The sequence below is a fragment of the Balaenoptera acutorostrata genome, chromosome 3 (genome assembly GCF_949987535.1).
Source record: "Balaenoptera acutorostrata chromosome 3, mBalAcu1.1, whole genome shotgun sequence".
In the NCBI taxonomy this organism is placed as follows: Eukaryota; Metazoa; Chordata; class Mammalia; order Artiodactyla; family Balaenopteridae; genus Balaenoptera; species Balaenoptera acutorostrata.
In genome coordinates, this window is record NC_080066.1 from 124,657,928 (window position 1) to 124,667,657 (window position 9,730).

Here is a 9,730-nt window from a genome sequence, read left to right on the forward strand (position 1 = left end):
AAAGAGAGAATACAAACTATTATAGTATGACACAGCACTAAAGAGCATACAATTTTTAAAAATTATTCTGTGATATTTCAGTTATTCATCCAAAAACAGAGAATTATTCAGGATGTATTTATATTTTGCTTAAGAAAATATTCTTGCAAATGAATCCACTTGCTTTTTTTGTCATGAAACTCAGCACGTTTGATAAACCTTTTTAATGATTGTCTTTTTCAGGAGATCATAAGCATTATACAGTGCAGGGCAACAGGATGAATCTAATAATTACCTGTTGACTAAATGAAGGTTTTACTGAAAATAGTAGTAAAATCAATTTTCTTTAAGTGAATTAGGACTAATACGTCATCTGAAACAGGACACAATCCTTTTGATGATCCTATTCATACAGTCTTTGGAGTAAGTGCCTGGGTTAGAAATGCAGATCTTAGTAAGAGCATGGCCAGCCAGAGAGGGGCTGAGTCCTTGACTGAAACTCTATTCAGAGACTGCAATGCACTGGCTGTGCACCAATACTGGTGTGGGGAGGGCAGTTTTCCCCCAAGAGGCCTGCCAGGTAAAGCCTCTATAGTTGCCCATGGTCAGGCCTGAAAAATCATAAATAGGTTTTTGAACAGGAGCTGAACTCCTCACCCACAGTGATATATTTGAATTTCCACTCCCTTCATAACTGATGATGCTGATTGCTTCTTTATTAACTTATGGGTAAACGTATAACTTCCTTTTTAAAGTCTTTTTTATTTTGCTGATTTTATTTGCTCATTATTGATTTGTGGGAAGTCTTCATGTATTCTGGAAACAAGTCTTTTGCCAAACACATATGTATAACATTTATTTTCTCCCACTCTGTGGCTTCCTGTTAATTTTCATACCTATGTCTGTTGCTTAACATTTTTTTTTTAAATAAAGATCTTTATTGTCAAGGCCTAGTGGGTCCTCTCTAAGAAATCTTGACTATGCCAAGATTGTAAAGAGATATTGTGTGTTCTTGTAGAAGATGTGTACTTTTAGCTTTCTTACTAAGGTCAAATATCAATCTCAAAATTGTGTATGGTGTGAGATAGTGGTTCATTTTCTTCACATATGAATAGCTCATTGTACCAGAACAATTTGTTAAAGGCTTTCTTTTGCCATTAAGTGGATTTGGTACATTTTAAAAAATCCATTGGCCTTATAAATATGTATTTGTTTCTGGACACTTAATTTGGTTCAATTGATCTAATAAGTCTATTTCTATGTCAGTACCACAATATGTCTTGATTATTAAATAAAGTTGTATGATTTCTCAAAATGTTTAAACTATTTCTTCAAAATTATTTTGGCTATTTTAGATCTTCTGAATTTCTACATGAATTTTAGAATAATTTTATCAACTTCCAAAAACAATTTTTTTCAGAAATTTGTTAGAATTTATTAATTCTAATAATAATTTCTGGGATAATTGATATAAAAGTATTGAGTCTTTGAATCCATAAGCATTGTATAAATCTCAATTTGTTTAAGTCTTCTTTGACTTCTATCACCAAAGTTCTTTAGGTATGATTGTAGAGGTCTTATATATGTTTTTGTTAAATTCATCCATGCATGTTTTATGTTCTTCAGCTCTTTTGTAAATGATATTTTCATTTTAGTTTCATTTTATAGCTGTTTGTTGATAGTATACAGAAACACAATTGAATTTTAGTTAATGTTATTATAAAAAGTGAACTTATCAAATTAATTCCAGTAGTTGTTATAGTTTTTAGGCTTTTACATGTAGAACATTATCTTTACTGTGAATAAAACTGTTTTATTCCTTCTTCTGTAAACTGTATACATTTTATTTCATTTTTTCCATTGCAGAACTTTCTAGGATCTCAAGAAAAAAGGTTGAAAGTACAAATCCTTACCTTACTCTCAGCCTTATGGGAAAAGCATTCATGTTTTCACCAACAAGAACATAAACTATGTTGTTAACTATAGAACTTATAAATGACCTTTTGCGTTAAGAAAGTTTCCTTCTACTCCTAGTTCACTTCAAACTCATTTATAACTTTTATTTTGATTATTATATTTATAAAGCCAACCAAATATTAAAATATTTTGGCTAAAGAAGAGCACATAGGATAAAGTAGGAATATAAGGGGTGGGTAAGTGAAAATACTATAGATGGTAAAATAAAGGATAGCTACCATGGAACACTGAGTCTTTTCTTAAGAGTGTGTGTGTACTTTCAATATGGAAAACAGATGCACTGTCATAAAACTAGCATCTCTCTAACTAGGATCTGTATTCCTGATACCATGTTTTAGAATCAGATGGCTACTTAACATTCGTTGCTCAGTCACATTTTTTAAATAAGTCAAATTTAATACCTAGAGTTGTTGTGATAAATAAATGCAAAAAGAATATATGGAAATCTTCAATTCATCCACTGACATATAGCAACATTTTATATTTTTTAATTGCTCTAGTGGTGATGTTTCAGATGATGAAGTCATAATTACATTCATCATGAAGATGATGGTGATGGCAAATAACCATTATTAAAACACAATACAGGGGGCTTCCCTGGTGGCGCAGTGGTTAAGAATCTGCCTGCCAATGCAGGGGACACGGGTTCGAGCCCTGGTCTGGGAAGATCCCACATGCCACGGAGCGACTAAGCCCGTGAGCCACAACTACTGAGCCTGCGCGTCTGGAGCCTGTGCTCTGCAACGGGAGAGGCCGCGACGGTGAGAGGCCCGCGCACCGCGATGAAGAGTGGCCCCCGCTCGCCGCAACTGGAGAAAGCCCTCGCACAGAAACGAAGACCCAACACAGCCAAAAATAAATATAAATAAATAAATAAATTTATTTAAAAAACAAAACAAAACACAATACATAGTTGTGTTTAATGCCCATGGTAGATAGACTAATAAAAGAAAAACCACTGAATCTAATAGAAGGAATAAATAACTACTTAAAAATAAAATGCATTGCCCTAGTGGAAAAGTAGCAACAAGATACAAGCTACCTTCCATTCAAGATGTCTCAAGGTAAAAATAACTGACATTTTAAAACATCAACATAAAACCTGGGTCTATAATGAAAACTGCTTAAGCAGTTCCTGTAATTTTTCTCTACGGTTATGTAAACTACCAGCTCTATCAATCTAGTGTTTTTGACAGTATTGTTTTCATTTATTCCTTGTCTCATTCTAAATACATGATTTATTACACAATAGTTCTAGCTGAAATGATTCAAACCAAGAGAACAAGAAAAGGAAAAGTAAGCTAAGTTGAGTGAGGCTTGTACACATTGTGTGTGCACTGAGGTTCTGCACTTTTGATGGAAGAGCTCCACTTTCAGTTACAGCTATATAGCAGCTAAGAGCCAAGTGTAGTTCAGTGAATTCACAAACCATGAAAAACATTGTGAAACCTAGTAACATCTAACAGAGAAAATAGTAATGTAAGATGGGTATTATATTATATTATATTATATTATTATGGATATTATACACATTCTTACATTACAAAAATCATAGCAATATGTTACAGAATGTCTGTCAATGATGCTCACATCACACCAAAGCAGAGCAGAGTTGAAACATTCTACCTGAAGTTGCCCAATATAATGAGATTCAACTACATGATTCTGATTTTATAAAAGTTAAGCAAGCATACTTGAATATCTCCTTACACCTTTGAAATTTTCCTCATACATTCCCTATTAGAGATTTGATCAAATTCAAAAATTAGTATGTGCACTTTGTTCTCAAACAATAGCTCCTTTTTATTAAGGATGATTATCCCTTTTCTTCATAAAACTCCGACTGATTTGTGCTTCTTGACAAACACAAATCATTATTTACACAACTGTAATACATTTTTTTTCCTTTGAAGAACTGACATAGGGACAATAGTTGTTTATCCTATCTGTGATAAAATTCATCAAAATTGCCTGTGGTTTGAAAAAAATGACATTGAACTTTTGAACCGATTTGACTGTAGGAAAATTGAGGCCAAAATTTGTTCAGGAAAAATAGTTAACTGAAAGAAAATACTCTATGGAATTATGTCAGATGTGTAGGTAAGAAGTGACAAATAATGCAGCTATTGACTTCTTTTTCAATTAAAAAATCTATGTTATTAGTATGTAGTCTGTGAATTGATAGTTAGCATGACTGGTGAGAGAACCAGTAAAAATTCTACTTAGAAAATATTTTTCAGGATGCCTTTCTTCTTTGGTGTGTAGATTAATAATTTACTCTTATGCAGACTTTGTCAATTTAACTGTCCATTTCTCATTCTTGAAGGATTCTGACTGATAAACTGTTTTCCAGTAACATTGATTATTCAGCAATGCTGAACTTGCAAAATATAAATAAACTCTGAATCTTCTTGCAAATTTGCAGCCATATCATTGCCTTCTAAATTCAGTTTGTCTAAAGTGTATTTATACTACACTGCATACTGACCATTCAAACTCTTTATCATGTAAGGACTGAAACTAACACTAAGAAGCTCTCTTTGTTTTATGCATAAAGTATTGACATGGAACATTAGAGCAATTAAGAGACAGTATTAACTGAAAACTGTTTGGTTTTCAATATTGGATAGAGTGCATAGAAGACACAAAATCCCTTAACTTCCATTTTAATATTAATGCTTATATAAACAGTATGTATGGAATATTTTCAGAAGCAACTTTAAAAGAAGACAGAGTAAATTGTATTTGGTAGTACATATTTCACCATTTCCTTTGTTAAAGAGACAAGTCACTTTCAAGGTCACACTTCAGCAACAACCAAGTTAAAATTAATTTTTTTTCAGAAATGGCAATTAAGTGGCAGTATAATTATTTCTTACAAGAAAGAACAATACATCCTGCAAAGAAGAATTTCTCCCACAAAGATTCAAACTGTATGAATATTAAGTGTTTATATTTGCATTATGCAATCAATTTCAAAATAAAGTAGTATCATATACATTCCATATGTTTCCACACTTCCACATTTCATCTGATAGAAGGACCAGGCTTCCACAAATTTTGTGCAACTGACATGATGATTTAGCCAAATTCAACCTGGAGATCCTATCAGAGAGCAACCTGAAGTAAGATAGCAGAAACAGAAACATAAGAAAGGAAGTAGGGCTATGTCACTGCGAGTGACACATGACATGGCCAAAGGTGAGTCTGGGGAACCACTGATGCTGCTGCCCTGCCTTTTCAGGCCTGAGTCCCTAAGGCCTGGCCACCACTGCAGGAGTGAAGAAGTTCAACTTCATGAAGCAGCTGGCCAACCAAACTGTGGCTAGAGCTGAGAAAACAGAAGTCCTCTGTGAAGATCTGTTACAATTCAAGCTGTGCATGGACATGGTTCAGTCAATATACCACCATTCCCACAAGAGCCTGATGGTGTGCTTCCAGGGCCAGTGTGGCACCGATGCCAGGAGGTACAGAAAACCCCTTTCAAAACTCAAAATATTCAAAACGCATCAGCTCAGCTAGAAGAATTTCTCTTGGGGAGGATGCTGGACACATGTGGGGATGCTGAGAATCAATTAGCTCTAAACTCAGCATGATGGAGTGCTTTTCTTTGTTGAAGAAAAGATTGTGGACTTTCTGCATGGCATAAACAGAAGTGGAGATCCCTAAATATCGAGAAACAGAGGAAATAGCTCAATAAAATGGGATTTGGTTAGAGCTAGGTGGAACTAAGCTCACAAAACTTCAGAAGTCAACTTTCAGGGGCTTCCATAAAAAATAGATACCTTAAGAGATGGTTGAAGCTGGAAATCAAGTAGAACACTGCAAGGATCAATTTGCAGCAGACACGAGCAACTGTATGGCCAAAGGGCAGTATAACAAATTCTTTGTTTCTTTATTAGAAGCCCAAGCATATTACCATCAAAAAGCATTAGCAGTCTTAGGAAGGGCCCTCACTGGAATGTGAGCCAATCAAGGTAAGTGAGTGGAAAACCAGCTTTGGGGACTCCTTTGAAAGAATAGAGGTGGTTCTGGTTGAGACCTGTGTCATTGCTTCTCCTAGAGAACCACATAGAGAAGGGCATTTTAAAATTGGTATTGGGGCCTCCAAGTTAAAGAAACTGAGAGCTGTTTTAGACTGCTCTACCTCTCGCCTAGATGAGTTCTATTCAGACCCCCATTCTGTAAGCTGTTGATATAAAGTCCTAATTATGGAAATTGCCTTAAATTTTGATGACTTTCAATCTGTGTGAATAATGGACACAAGTTGCAAGTGTGCGGGGTTAAGACAAAAAACTTCAAGATTTATGGAGAACAGGTCAAAAGTTGTCACCACAAAATTTCGTTAACTTTAGGTATTTAATTAAGTTCCTTGCAGAGTTTGCTTATACCAGCAGCATTAACAAAATGCACTGCAATCATTTTTGTGCCTAACTTGTTATGGGCCAAAAATGAAGGAATGCTTGCTGAAATGGCTATAGCCACATCCATTCACGTGGTTATGGTGATTGAACAAATCATTCAGTATGACAACTGGTTCTTCCCTATAAAGGTAAAATGTAATGTATCGGAGCATTTGTACATCTCCACACAAATTCCATCACTCTTCCCACACTGGAAATGACTAACTCAGGGACCCTGCAGAAGAAGTGGCCTGCCCATTTGGTGGAGATGGAAGGAGAATTGGCTAAGAAGGAGAACTTAAATATGAAGCTTATGGACTTCTAGGGTAGCACTCTAAAGAAAGCATATATCCCCTGCTTTCCACCTGCCTCTCCCATCTGCAGATCACATCACCTTGGCTTCAGTGGGCCTAGAGCACCCTCCCAAAGCTCTATGGCTGAAAGCAGTGAAGGGGATAAGACCGCCCCTACTTTATGGACACACTGGAACAGGGGCTGAAGAACTGGAGTCAGATAACTATTAGCCAAAGCCAGTCTCAGGCAGCTGCCAGGTCCCATCAGCTTTGGTAGAGCTCACAATTCCTCTTATGTTAGCACTCATACTTTGCTCTGAGCTGTTAAAAATCCTTCCAGCACCCCTAAAACCAGGAAAACCACCTTCTGGCTATCCTGGGGGCCAGAGTTGCCCAAGAATATCTTAGCATCTAACCAGTCTCTCACTAAATCCTCCTTGCACTCAACATACAGGTCAGGCTCTCGGCTAGCCCTCCGCTGTCTCCCAGCTCTCTGGGCCCTGGGGGGTACTTCCATAGCCTGTCCTTTACAACCTCACAAACACCCACTGACACAGCCCCAACCTAGGCCAGCCAAGTTGGATAGCCATAGCCCTTCCAAACCCATGGCATTGCCCAGTGAGCCTGGACTTGAGCAATTATCTCACACTTCTCTCCAGAGTCCAACACCCTTAGTACTTCACTCAAAGAGGACAGTCCTAGATTTTAGCTTCTTAGATTCAAGCTGTGAGTAACCTTGAGACTGTACAGTTACATAGTGAAATCTTACTGAGACCAAGACAAATACCAAAGCCATGATGCTGACCCAGTGTGCCCCCATCCCCTTATTCTCCTGATGCCCACTCAGTGGGGGATGGCAACCTCACCAACACAGCACTAACAGCTTTCAAAATAGTAATGGATATATGATCTTCCATATTTAGTAATAACTAGGGCTTATAATATTTTATGACAACAATTCTAGGTTTTCAGAACCACTTGGCAGCATATTTCCTGAAATACACTCATATTCAGCAAGCAAAAATTGCCCGTCTACATTTTGCTGGATATGGATGATACAGAAAGGGCAGCCTTATGAAAAAAGCTGCCTCCTAGCCCTTGACCTCTTCTTTACTGGTGAGTGGAATAGGGCAGGCAACCATTATCGTCACAAACCAGTGAAAAGATTTCATTAGAGGGAAGAATAAAAGCTTACTATGCAAGACTTTGCCTTTTGCTCAGCTTGAGGAAAAAGTGGAGGCTAACACTTAAAGCTGAATGACTTGTGTCTTGAGAAGTTGAATTTATTTAAACGGGAAAGAAATTATGCCAAAAGCAAAACAAAATGAAATACCTAGACTGGAAAGAGTATTATTGCTGAGATGTGTATAGGAAGCTTTAGTCACAGCTGTTATTGCAAGCAAGTAGCACCAAGGCAATTTGAAATGAATAAGAAGCAATGTGTAAATGATTTATTTAATAAATACATTAATTGTAAGTTACCTACTTCCTGCTACTTGGACTTTCATTCTTATGTATTAGGAATGAGTTGCTTCTCCTTCACTCTTGCTGCAAAATCATTTTGTATTAAGTATGGTCCACTTCTCCCCTAAACCTCTCAAACCATAATCTTTTATGTTAACTTGACTTTCACTGGTTGGTCCTTAGTTGGAAGCAGGAGAAAACAACCAGGAAGCCAAATGTCTTTGACTATTCGGGGTCAATGTCTGCACAAGTAGTGGTTTTTCTTCCTGGGCTAGTTCCTTCAGAGGTTGTAGGTAAGAGTTCTAATTGTCATATATGGCCGGGCCATTGTTTGTATATATATTTTCTCTCAGTCCTCATTCTGATCATGCTGTCCCTTGCAAGAAGTTGACCAGCTGAGGAAAGGCTAGATCCAGATCTTCACTGCTTTAGGATTGTTCAGTTGTGTCCTTATGCAACTGTATGAAAAACAATTCTTGGCATTTTTGTTGTACTATCATGGTAATCATCTGACAAAAGAGCAGCTGCATAGAAACATTTAAGATCAGGGATATAATGTAGTGGAACAGCATAATAACTACTAAAATGAACACAAGGTAACAATAATTAATACTTCATTTAAGATGCTTGGAACCAGGAGCCCAACCTTCTGAACCCAGGCCAAAGAACAAGTCTCATAGACCACAAGGAGAAAACTTAGACATTCAAGTAGCTTCTTCCTTAAGGCAATAATATATAGCCTATTCTACTTTGCTTGTTTCATTCATCCAAATATAGCAAGAAGTATTAGCAATGGCACAGACATCATTATAATTTACCAACAAGAAGTTGAGAGCAATTTCACTAGTCATGCCAATGAGTTCAGACTGACCTATATTCCATCTAGCGCAGAAGTGATATCTTTAATAACTTCTGTCAGAGTTACTGATAAGTTTCCTTCACTTTTGTCTATGTGTAAGATTAGCACCAATGGGGACACTGCTCTGATTTTTCATATTAAAAAATGAATCAGTAATTTGTATGAGTAAAATGTTTGAATAATCAAGAATGGCCTTTTTTTGGATATTGTGCCTGGGTCAGAATTTCCAGACTTGGTTATTATAGAATTAGGGTCTCTGTGTATAGAAAAATTTTCAAATGTGATTCCTAAATTTCATGAGTTATTTGTCTGAGGCAAACAAGACCTGGAACCCTGGCGACAAATAAAGTAGTACCTGCTAGGGGCACTCAAAGATGCAGAGAAACAAAGGAGTTGTCCACAACACAAAGTCAGAATCAAAGCCTTACATTAGCTAGGTTACATATTTGGATCTCTATTAGTCTCTTTCAGGTGGCAAGTACTTGGCCTATTGCCCTGTGAAGATTGTTGAATTCAAATTTAGAATTACCTGTCATGTGATCAATAGATTTGTAATGCTTTTTTTTTTTCTTTCTGGGATGGAGTGGCACTAGCAAAGTCACAGGTTGATTTGTTTATGGTCACTTGTTCATATATTTGCAAGTAAAAACACTATCCAGTTGTAATTCCCTGAAGTGTCACTTGATGAAAGCAGAATTGGCCACAAATGTTTATCATGAGTGTCTGGTGATACATGGTATAGTCAATAGTAGGTA

General features: G+C 36.7%; 1 pseudogene; it reads left to right on the top strand.

Annotated features, from left to right (window-relative positions):
- Positions 1-5,123: 5,123 nt before the first annotated feature.
- LOC103005560 (rho GTPase-activating protein 17-like) lies at positions 5,124-7,060 on the top strand (annotated as a pseudogene).
- The last annotated feature ends 2,670 nt before the right edge of the window (positions 7,061-9,730 follow it).